The following is a 9,120-nucleotide window of genomic DNA, read 5'->3' as shown; positions in this document are numbered from 1 at the left end:
GCAGGCCGGATCCTGTGCCCGGCACTGGGCGTCCTTCTCGCGTTGGCGCGGTCGGCTTGGTGCTGTCCCCGCCTCCGTGGTCCCCTTGTGGGTCTTGGTTTCCGGTCTGTGGATCCCGGTGGGCCCGGTGGGCGGCCTTGCGGGCCATCCACAGTCCGGTGTTCGACGGGCTAGTTTCCCTGGTGGCTCGCTTGGATCCGGGGTTGTTTCTCCATCGCCCACGGACGCTCTGCCGGTCTCCCCCTTGGGTGCTCGCTTCGGCAGCACATATACTGATATTGGAACGTTACGGAGGAGATTTGCAGGGCCCCTGCGCAGGGGTGACACGCAAATTCGTGAGGCGTTCCATATGAGTTCTCTCTCTCGTTCTACGAGCTCTTCAGGGTCCGCCCTTTGTGCCCCTGGCCTCGGTGGCTTTGCGGTTCCTCACCTTTTGGGTGGTTTTATGCCCGGTGGCAGTGGCTGCTGGGCGGAGGGGCATGCGGGGGTCGTGCCTCCGCTCCCCTCCCTTCTGGCGGGGGTTGCCGGACCGTTTGTTCCTCCGGCATGTCCCCCTTTTTCCTTCCCGGGGTTCCTTCCCTGGTGTCCCGGGTTAGGGAAGTGTCTTCACCGCCTTTTCCCTGCCGACAGGGTTCCTCTCTTGTCCGTGCTGGTTGTCCGGTGTGCGGTTTTTGGGTTCTCTTAAGCCGCCCGTCTTCCCTTTCCCGGTGGGTCGGCCTGTTGGTGTCTTTGGGGTCCGGTTCGTTCGGGCCTCGGACACTCTCTTCCCAGCTTGGGTCGCTGGCTTACACGGGCTGTCCCCCTTTCCTGGGCTTCACTGGGTTCGGTGGGCCCGGCGGGGGTCCAGGGTCGGTCCGCGGGGTGTGGCTCTGTTCCCCCTTCATGGATGTCTCCTCTGTGGAGTTTTATCGGGCTTCGGCGTGGTCGTCCCCCGCCTTGTTCGTGGGTCTCTAGCAGTCCCGGGGGGACTTCGCTGGGGCCGTTCTGAGTACTGGAGCTGCGACTCCTGGTTGGCCTTCTTTTCCTGGAGGTCTTGATTTCAGGTTTCCTATGATCCCTGTTTTCTTTTCATTTCTTCTACATCAACCTTGTGTTGGTTTCTCTGCATCACCGTGTGGTGTGGTTCTTCTGGTGGTCAATGAAGCCTTGTTGGCTTGGGTATTTGCTCACTTTGTAACTCAGGGGGCGAGGAAGACTTACGAGGAGGTAATGCCCCGGTTACTTACCGGTAATCTTCATTACTCCGAGTATAGTCTTCCTCGCCACATGAGTTCCCTCCCCCCCTCCCTGTCTGGCTATCGGCTTCATTGTTTGCTTGGTAGATCAGGCTGTTGGTTGGGCCGGTCCGCCTCTTATAGAGGTCAGGTGGGACTGGTCGGCCATGTTGGGAGGGGGTGGGAGGTGGTTTCTTTTTGCTTTGGAGGGTTCTGTTGTGGAGCTAAAGCTCACTTTGTAACTCATGTGGCGAGGAAGACTATACTCGGAGTAATGAAGATTACCGGTAAGTAACCGGGGCATTTCACAAGCACCCCGGGGGCGCAACTGCCGTTTGCGCCCGCTTTATGCGCCCCCCAGGGCATGGTGGTCCGCAGATGCTTGTGTGCCCCTTTTATAATACAGATAGCGCCGGCGCACATACAGCTGCAGGTCTACCATTACAGTGCGTTCTCTTATTTGCTTGTGGGTGTGGCCCAATGGAAATGAGCGAATCACTTTACTTCTGTTCCCGCGCCTCATTACTGATCTGGCAGCAGAGGCAATCATGCCTTTAGAAGGCGCACTAGTGCGCCACACAAAGGCGGCACACTTTCAGTTCACCTTCTAAATGCAGACCTCTAAAGGGATTTAAGGGGGTCCCATGAACCCCTCAGACTTCCCCTTGCAGGCGAGTGCAGTCACTCACTGCACCCGCCTACATGTGGATTTCTAATCTCTTTTGAAAGTGCAGGCGGGTTGCTGCCTGCACAGAGAAACATGGAGCAGCTTTTATACAGTAGCTCTGTTTTTCTCTTGAGTTCTCACGAGTTTGCGTCTGCCCAGAGAGCACCACATTCTTCCTGATAGGGCGCACTTTTCATGTTTGCACCTGGCGCACCTGCTTTGAGACGCAAACATGGAAAGGTGGTCTGTGGGAGTGCCAGGGGGAAAAGACCACAGCTTTATTTAACATGGAATCTTCCACATATGATAAGAAGGTTGATACTTCTTTTGAGAGCCAACCTGCTGCCTTTAAGAGAAGTTACTGAATATGGGAAAATATACCAAGAGAGGAGAGAATTTGTGAATTGTGTTATTTACAAATTCAGGATGTCAACTATGTGCTATTTGTTTGCCCGGAACTACAAAGGGCCAGGTGTATGTTTTTAAGATCATCATTTATTACATTTAACATCCATTCTGTGCAGGGGTCCCGAACGTTTATCTTGTCCTCACCAAATGAAATGGTTTGCTACAGGATATTTCAATTTAAAAAAAATATTTCTGGCTATTTATTAGGACTTTTTTATAGTTTAGTTTGTATGCTGTAGCGTCTAATGGTTGACATCGAAGAACTTTGCACTGTATATTAAGTATGTGTCTCCTCCTGTCCTCATTTTAATCTATTGGTGTACTCTTTTAAAAAATGCATTTAAAGTATGTGTTTTTGATAGTACTGGTGTATTTTTGTGGACCTCCGTTGGAGTTCCATAACAAATAAAATTAGTATTGTATTGTATTGGGATGTATGTTGATCCCACGCATACTTTTAGCACGCATACCATTACCACGCATTTTTTAAAACGCAGAACCCATTACCACGGATACCTTTACAACGCATTACACTACAACGCAGGTACTATTACAACGCATACCATTACAACGTAAGTATAGGTAAGTATATACTATTTTAAAATAATGTAATTAATAATAATTTAAATATTTTAATTAAATAATAATTATTTTATTATTAAATATTTTAATTAATTATATTAATTTTTATTTATTATTTTTTAAATATATATATAAAAAATACCCCTGTACCCCAAAACCCAAACCCAACCCTGAAACCTAAAAATACCCCTGTACCCCAAAACCCAAACCCAACCCTGAAACCTAAAAATACCCCTGTACCCCAACACCCAAACACAGCCCTGAAACCTAAAAATACCCCTGTACCCCAAAACCCAAACCCAACCCTGAAACCTAAAAATACCCCTGTACCCCAAAACCCAAACCCAACCCTGAAACCTAAAAATACCCCTGTACCCCAAAACACAAACCCAACACTGAACCTAAAAATACCCCTGTACCCCAAAACCCAAACCCAACCCTGAAACCTAAAAATACCCCTGTACCCCAAAACCCAAACCCAACCCTGAAACCTAAAAATACCCCTGTACCCCAAAACCCAAACCCAGCCCTGAAACCTAAAAATACCCCTGTACCCCAAAACACAAACCCAACCCTGAAACCTAAAAATACCCCTGTACCCCAAAACCCAAACCCAGCCCTGAAACCTAAAAATACCCCTGTACCCCAAAACCCAAACCCAGCCCTGAAACCTAAAAATACCCCTGTACCCCAAAACCCAAACCCAGCCCTGAAACCTAAAAATACCCCTGTACCCCAAAACCCAAACGCAATACCCCTAAAAAATGTTATTTAAAAAAGATAAACTTACCTATAAACTTACCTAAACTTACGTTGTAATGGTATGCGTTGTAATAGTACCTGCGTTGTACAATAATGCGTTGTAAAGGTATCCGTGGTAATGGATCCTGCGTGGTAATGGGTCCGTGGTAACGGTACTTCGTGCTAAAAGTTGCGTGCTAACAGTAACATACCATTGTATTGTATTGGAAAGTGCGCCCTATCTGTAATGCATGCCTAGGAATAATATTCCATATGCAGAGCATTTCCATGTGAATGAGAAAAAGTTTGGGACTCTGCATTTATGTTTTTACAACTTTCACATCCCCCTCCCCCTCAAAATGTCACCTCCCCTTTTAGCGGCAGACATCTCATGTTCTGATAGTTGGCATAACTATATCTAAACCACCCTCACATTCACCAGTGCAACCTGACAGCTCACCCTGAAATCAATACAACTGAAATAAACACACGAAGAATGGACCATAAATGTTAATGTAAGATTTATCAGTTCAACATTAAAATAAGTGCCAGCCACCTAACAGCCAAAGATGTGAAGGAAATAGAGACAAAGGTAACTCAGAAGAAAAAGGCACATGCAATTTAGCACCAACTAGTACTTTCATGAAAATATTGGTCTTCCGAAGAAAAAATTGCTAGTTTGCATGCAAAAACTGCGAGAGACACCACAAAGTATGGCCAGTAATCTGAATCGATACTAGACCATGCTTGGTAATAAGAACTTGTAAATGTAAATTGATACTTGTATAGCACACTACTCACCCGCAAGGTTTCTCAAGGCGCTTGTACGAATAACGTTGTGGAACCCAACCTGGCTTTCCCTGTGAGGCGTCCACTCCTGGACACCCCCAAGGTGGAGGTCAGGCATCCTTAGCGTTGTGGGGGCCGTTGTGGAGATTAAGCAAGCTATTGCCCAGAGTTGCAGAGTGGGACTCCATGATTGGAATAGGCACCGAGGCGAGAATTATCAGGTCCATGGAATTTTGAGCCCAAGACCCGCTGAGGCGGGGAATTGAACCCTGGTCCCGGGCTAGACCTCTGCATCAGGGCCTGCCGCTCTAATCATTGACGGTACAAAAGGGGGTGGTAATGGACGGAGCATCTGAATCAATCAAACTCTCACACCCAGTCAAAAGATCTGGGTTTAATCCATCACCATTCTTTAGCCCACTCAGTCACCCCAGTTCAAACATGGCTATATGCAAATCAGTCTGACCCTGTGCCTCATGGGAACAGTCCAGCCCGAACTGCCAAGCCATGTCTTCCCTGGTCCGGAAACAAGCTTCCGAGGACCAGTTTCTGGCATTCCAGCCGTCTTCAGCCCGGCTTGCTTGAATCCAGTGGCAAAGTGAGCAAGGGACTCACGTCTGAGCATACCCTGCCACACTTATGGCGGCCAAAAGCGGTACACTTTTGTACTGCTTTTGGCCGCCATAAGTGTGGCAGGGTATGCTCAGACGTGAGTCCCTTGCTCATTTTGCCACTGGATTCAAGTAAGCCGGGCTGAAGACGGCTGGAATGCCAGAAACAGGTCCTCGGAAGCTTGTTTCCGGTCCAGGGAAGACATGGCTTGGCAGTTCGGGCTGGACTGTTCCCATGAGGTCACAGGGTCAGACTGATTTGCATATAGCCATGTCTGAACTGGGGTGGCAGAGTGGGCTAAAGAACGGTGATGGATTAAACCCAGATCTTTTGACTGGGTGTGAGTGTTTGATTGATTCAGATGCTCCGTCCATCACCACCCCCTTTTGTACAGCTTTTGGCCGCCATAAGTGTGGCAGGGTATGCTCAGACGTGAGTCCCTTGCTCACTTTGCCACTGGATTCAAGCAAGCCGGGCTGAAGACGGCTGGAATGCCAGAAACCGGTCCTCGGAAGCTTGTTTCCGGTCCAGGGAAGACATGGCTTGGCAGTTCGTGCTGGACTGTTCCCATGAGGCACAGGGTCAGACTGATTTGCATATAGCCATGTCTGAACTGGGGTGGCAGAGTGGGCTAAAGAACGGTGATGGATTAAACCCAGATCTTTTGACTGGGTGTGAGTGTTTGATTGATTCAGATGCTCCGTCCATCACCACCCCTTTTGTACCGCTTTTGGCCGCCATAAGTGTGGCAGGGTATGCTCAGACGTGTGTCCCTTGCTCACTTTGCCACTGGATTCAAGCAAGCCGGGCTGAAGACGGCTGGAATGCCAGAAACCGGTCCTCGGAAGCTTGTTTTCGGTCCAGGGAAGACATGGCTTGGCAGTTCGGGCTGGACTGTTTCCATGAGGCACAGGGTCAGACTGATTTGCATATAGCCATGTCTGAACTGGGGTGGCAGAGTGGGCTAAAGAACGGTGATGGATTAAACCCAGATCTTTTGACTGGGTGTGACTGTTTGATTGATTCAGATGCTCCGTCCATCACCACCCCCTTTTGTACCGCTTTTGGCCACCATAAGTGTGGCAGGGTATGCTCAGACGTGAGTCCCTTGCTCACTTTGCCACTGGATTCAAGCAAGCCGGGCTGAAGATGGCTGGAATGCCAGAAACTGATCCTCGGAAGCTTGTTTCCGGTCCAGGGAAGACATGGCTTGGCAGTTCGGGCTGGACTGTTCCCATGAGGCACAGGGTCAGACTGATTTGCATATAGCCATGTCTGAACTGGGGTGGCAGAGTGGGCTAAAGAGCGGTGATGGATTAAACCCAGATCTTTTGACTGGGTGTGAGTGTTTGATTGATTCAGATGCTCCGTCCATCATCACCCCCTTTTGTACCGCTTTTGGCCGCCATAAGTGTGGCAGGGTATGCTCAGACGTGAGTCCCTTGCTCACTTTGCCACTGGATTCAAGCAAGCCGGGCTGAAGACGGCTGGAATGCCAGAAACCGGTCCTCGGAAGCTTGTTTCCGGTCCAGGGAAGACATGGCTTGGAAGTTCGGGCTTGGCTGTTTCCATGAGGCACAGGGTCAGACTGATTTGCATATAGCCATGTCTGAACTGGGGTGGCTGAGTGGGCTAAAGAACGGTGATGGATTAAACCCAGATCTTTTGACTGGGTGTGAGTGTTTGATTGATTCAGATGCTCCATCCATCACCACCCCCTTTTGTACCGCTCTAATCATTGAGCCACACTTCTCCACTTGGCATATCCTAGACATGTTACACTGCCAACATGGTGCACTGGAGACGGCCTACTTGTTAACAGTAAAATTGACCTCTGGGCTCGCCTATTCACTGTAAACTCATCCTGCAGGAGCCAGCTCTAAGTAAGCACATATGGGTGTGAGTGTTTGATTGATTCAGATGCTCCGTCCATCACCACCCCCTTTTGTACCGCTTTTGGCCGCCATAAATGTGGCAGGGTATGCTCAGACGTGAGTCCCTTGCTCACTTTGCCACTGGATTCAAGCAAGCCGGGCTGAAGATGGCTGGAATGCCAGAAACCGGTCCTCGGAAGCTTGTTTCCGGTCCAGGGAAGACATGGCTTGGCAGTTCGGGCTGGACTGTTCCCATGAGGCACAGGGTCAGACTGATTTGCATATAGCCATGTCTGAACTGGGGTGGCAGAGTGGGCTAAAGAACGGTGATGGATTAAACCCAGATCTTTTGATGGGTGTGAGTGTTTGATTGATTCAGATGCTCCGTCCATCACCACCCCTTTTGTACCGCTTTTGGCCGCCATAAGTGTGACAGGGTATGCTCAGACGTGAGTCCCTTGCTCACTTTGCCACTGGATTCAAGCAAGCCAGGCTGAAGACGGCTGGAATGCCAGAAACTGGTCCTCAGAAGCTTGTTTCTGGTCCAGGGAAGGCATGGCTTGGCAGTTCGGGCTGGACTGTTCCCATGAGGCACAGGGTCAAACTGATTTGCATATAGCCATGTCTGAACTGGGGTGGCAGAGTGGGCTAAAGAACGGTGATGGATTAAACCCAGATCTTTTGACTGGGTGTGAGTGTTTGATTGATTCAGATGCTCCGTCCATCACCACCCCTTTTGTACCGCTTTTGGCCGCCATAAGTGTGGCAGGGTATGCTCAGACGTGAGTCCCTTGCTCACTTTGCCACTGGATTCAAGCAAGCCGGGCTGAAGACGGCTGGAATGCCAGAAACCGGTCCTCAGAAGCTTGTTTCTGGTCCGGGGAAGGCATGGCTTGGCAGTTCGGGCTGGACTGTTCCCATGAGGCACAGGGTCAGACTGATTTGCATATAGCCATGTCTGAACTGGGGTGGCAGAGTGGGCTAAAGAACGGTAATGGATTAAACCCAGATCTTTTGACTGGGTGTGAGTGTTTGATTGATTCAGATGCTCCGTCCATCATCACCCCCTTTTGTACCGCTTTTGGCCACCATAAGTGTGGCAGGGTATGCTCAGACGTGAGTCCCTTGCTCACTTTGCCACTGGATTCAAGCAAGCCGGGCTGAAGACGGCTGGAATGCCAGAAACCGGTCCTCGGAAGCTTGTTTCCGGTCCAGGGAAGACATGGCTTGGAAGTTCGGGCTGGACTGTTTCCATGAGGCACAGGGTCAGACTGATTTGCATATATCCATGTCTGAACTGGGGTGGCTGAGTGGGCTAAAGAATGGTGATGGATTAAACCCAGATCTTTTGACTGGGTGTGAGTGTTCGATTGATTCAGATGCTCCGTCCATCACCACCCCCTTTTGTACCGCTCTAATCATTGAGCCACACTTCTCCACTTGGCATATCCTAGACATGTTACACTGCCAACATGGTGCACTGGAGACGGCCTACTTGTTAACAGTAAAATTGACCTCTGGGCTCGCCTATTCACTGTAAACTCATCCTGCAGGAGCCAGCTCTAAGTAAGCACATATGATCATTCATTTAATACTAGCATAGTTCTGAATTACATCAGTTTCCCAGCCCTAAGAGCATCATAACAACAAAGCTATCCTGTGTGATTGTAAATAGCAAACTTGGCAGCATCACTGCTGTCGGTAGGTGATAGACGTGCAAAAAACAAAACCACCCATACTCCGGCAGGGTAGCAACTTGGCAAAATTTAGCACAGCCATATCCAGCACTCTTGAATTTCTAGAGCTACAAAAAAGCAACTTGTTTTTTCTTTAAAGAAAACAGCTGTTCAACATTTAGTGATTGGAACTGGTAAATAAAGCAAATGATTTCAAATGTTTGGAAATCATTTTTTGCTGTGATGTGACAGATTTAGATACTTCTGGAAGGGCACGCTGTATTATGCAAGGCAGTCCTTATTTGAAGTGAAAAAGGCATTTGCGGCATCTGCCTGCCACCCAGCTCCAACTTAATGTGCCCAGAATTAAAGACAAAACATTAACCTTTGAAATATAACAGGATAAATAAAGAGATGTACATCTAAGGGCTGAAATTAAAAACGTGGAAGCAGAAAACCTGTGATTGATACCAGCATTAACAAATTGTATGATCCTAGGCAAATCTCTCTCTTGTGTTTGATATAATAGGCTGCAATGTTGCACCATGTATAGTAAG

The 9,120-nt window shown here is 48.8% G+C and overlaps 1 non-coding gene across 1 annotated transcript; it reads left to right on the top strand.

The window, feature by feature from the left end:
• Positions 1-248: 248 nt before the first annotated feature.
• Positions 249-355, top strand: LOC147749012 (U6 spliceosomal RNA). Its single transcript, XR_015300346.1, has one exon. It is a non-coding gene; the product is annotated as a U6 spliceosomal RNA (small nuclear RNA).
• Positions 356-9,120: the final 8,765 nt, after the last annotated feature.

This window comes from Lissotriton vulgaris, chromosome 1_1 (assembly GCF_964263255.1).
Source record: "Lissotriton vulgaris chromosome 1_1, aLisVul1.2, whole genome shotgun sequence".
NCBI classification, from domain to species: Eukaryota; Metazoa; Chordata; class Amphibia; order Caudata; family Salamandridae; genus Lissotriton; species Lissotriton vulgaris.
The sequence above is the reverse complement of the archived record's forward strand: the minus strand, read 5'-3'. Positions and strand labels throughout refer to the sequence as shown.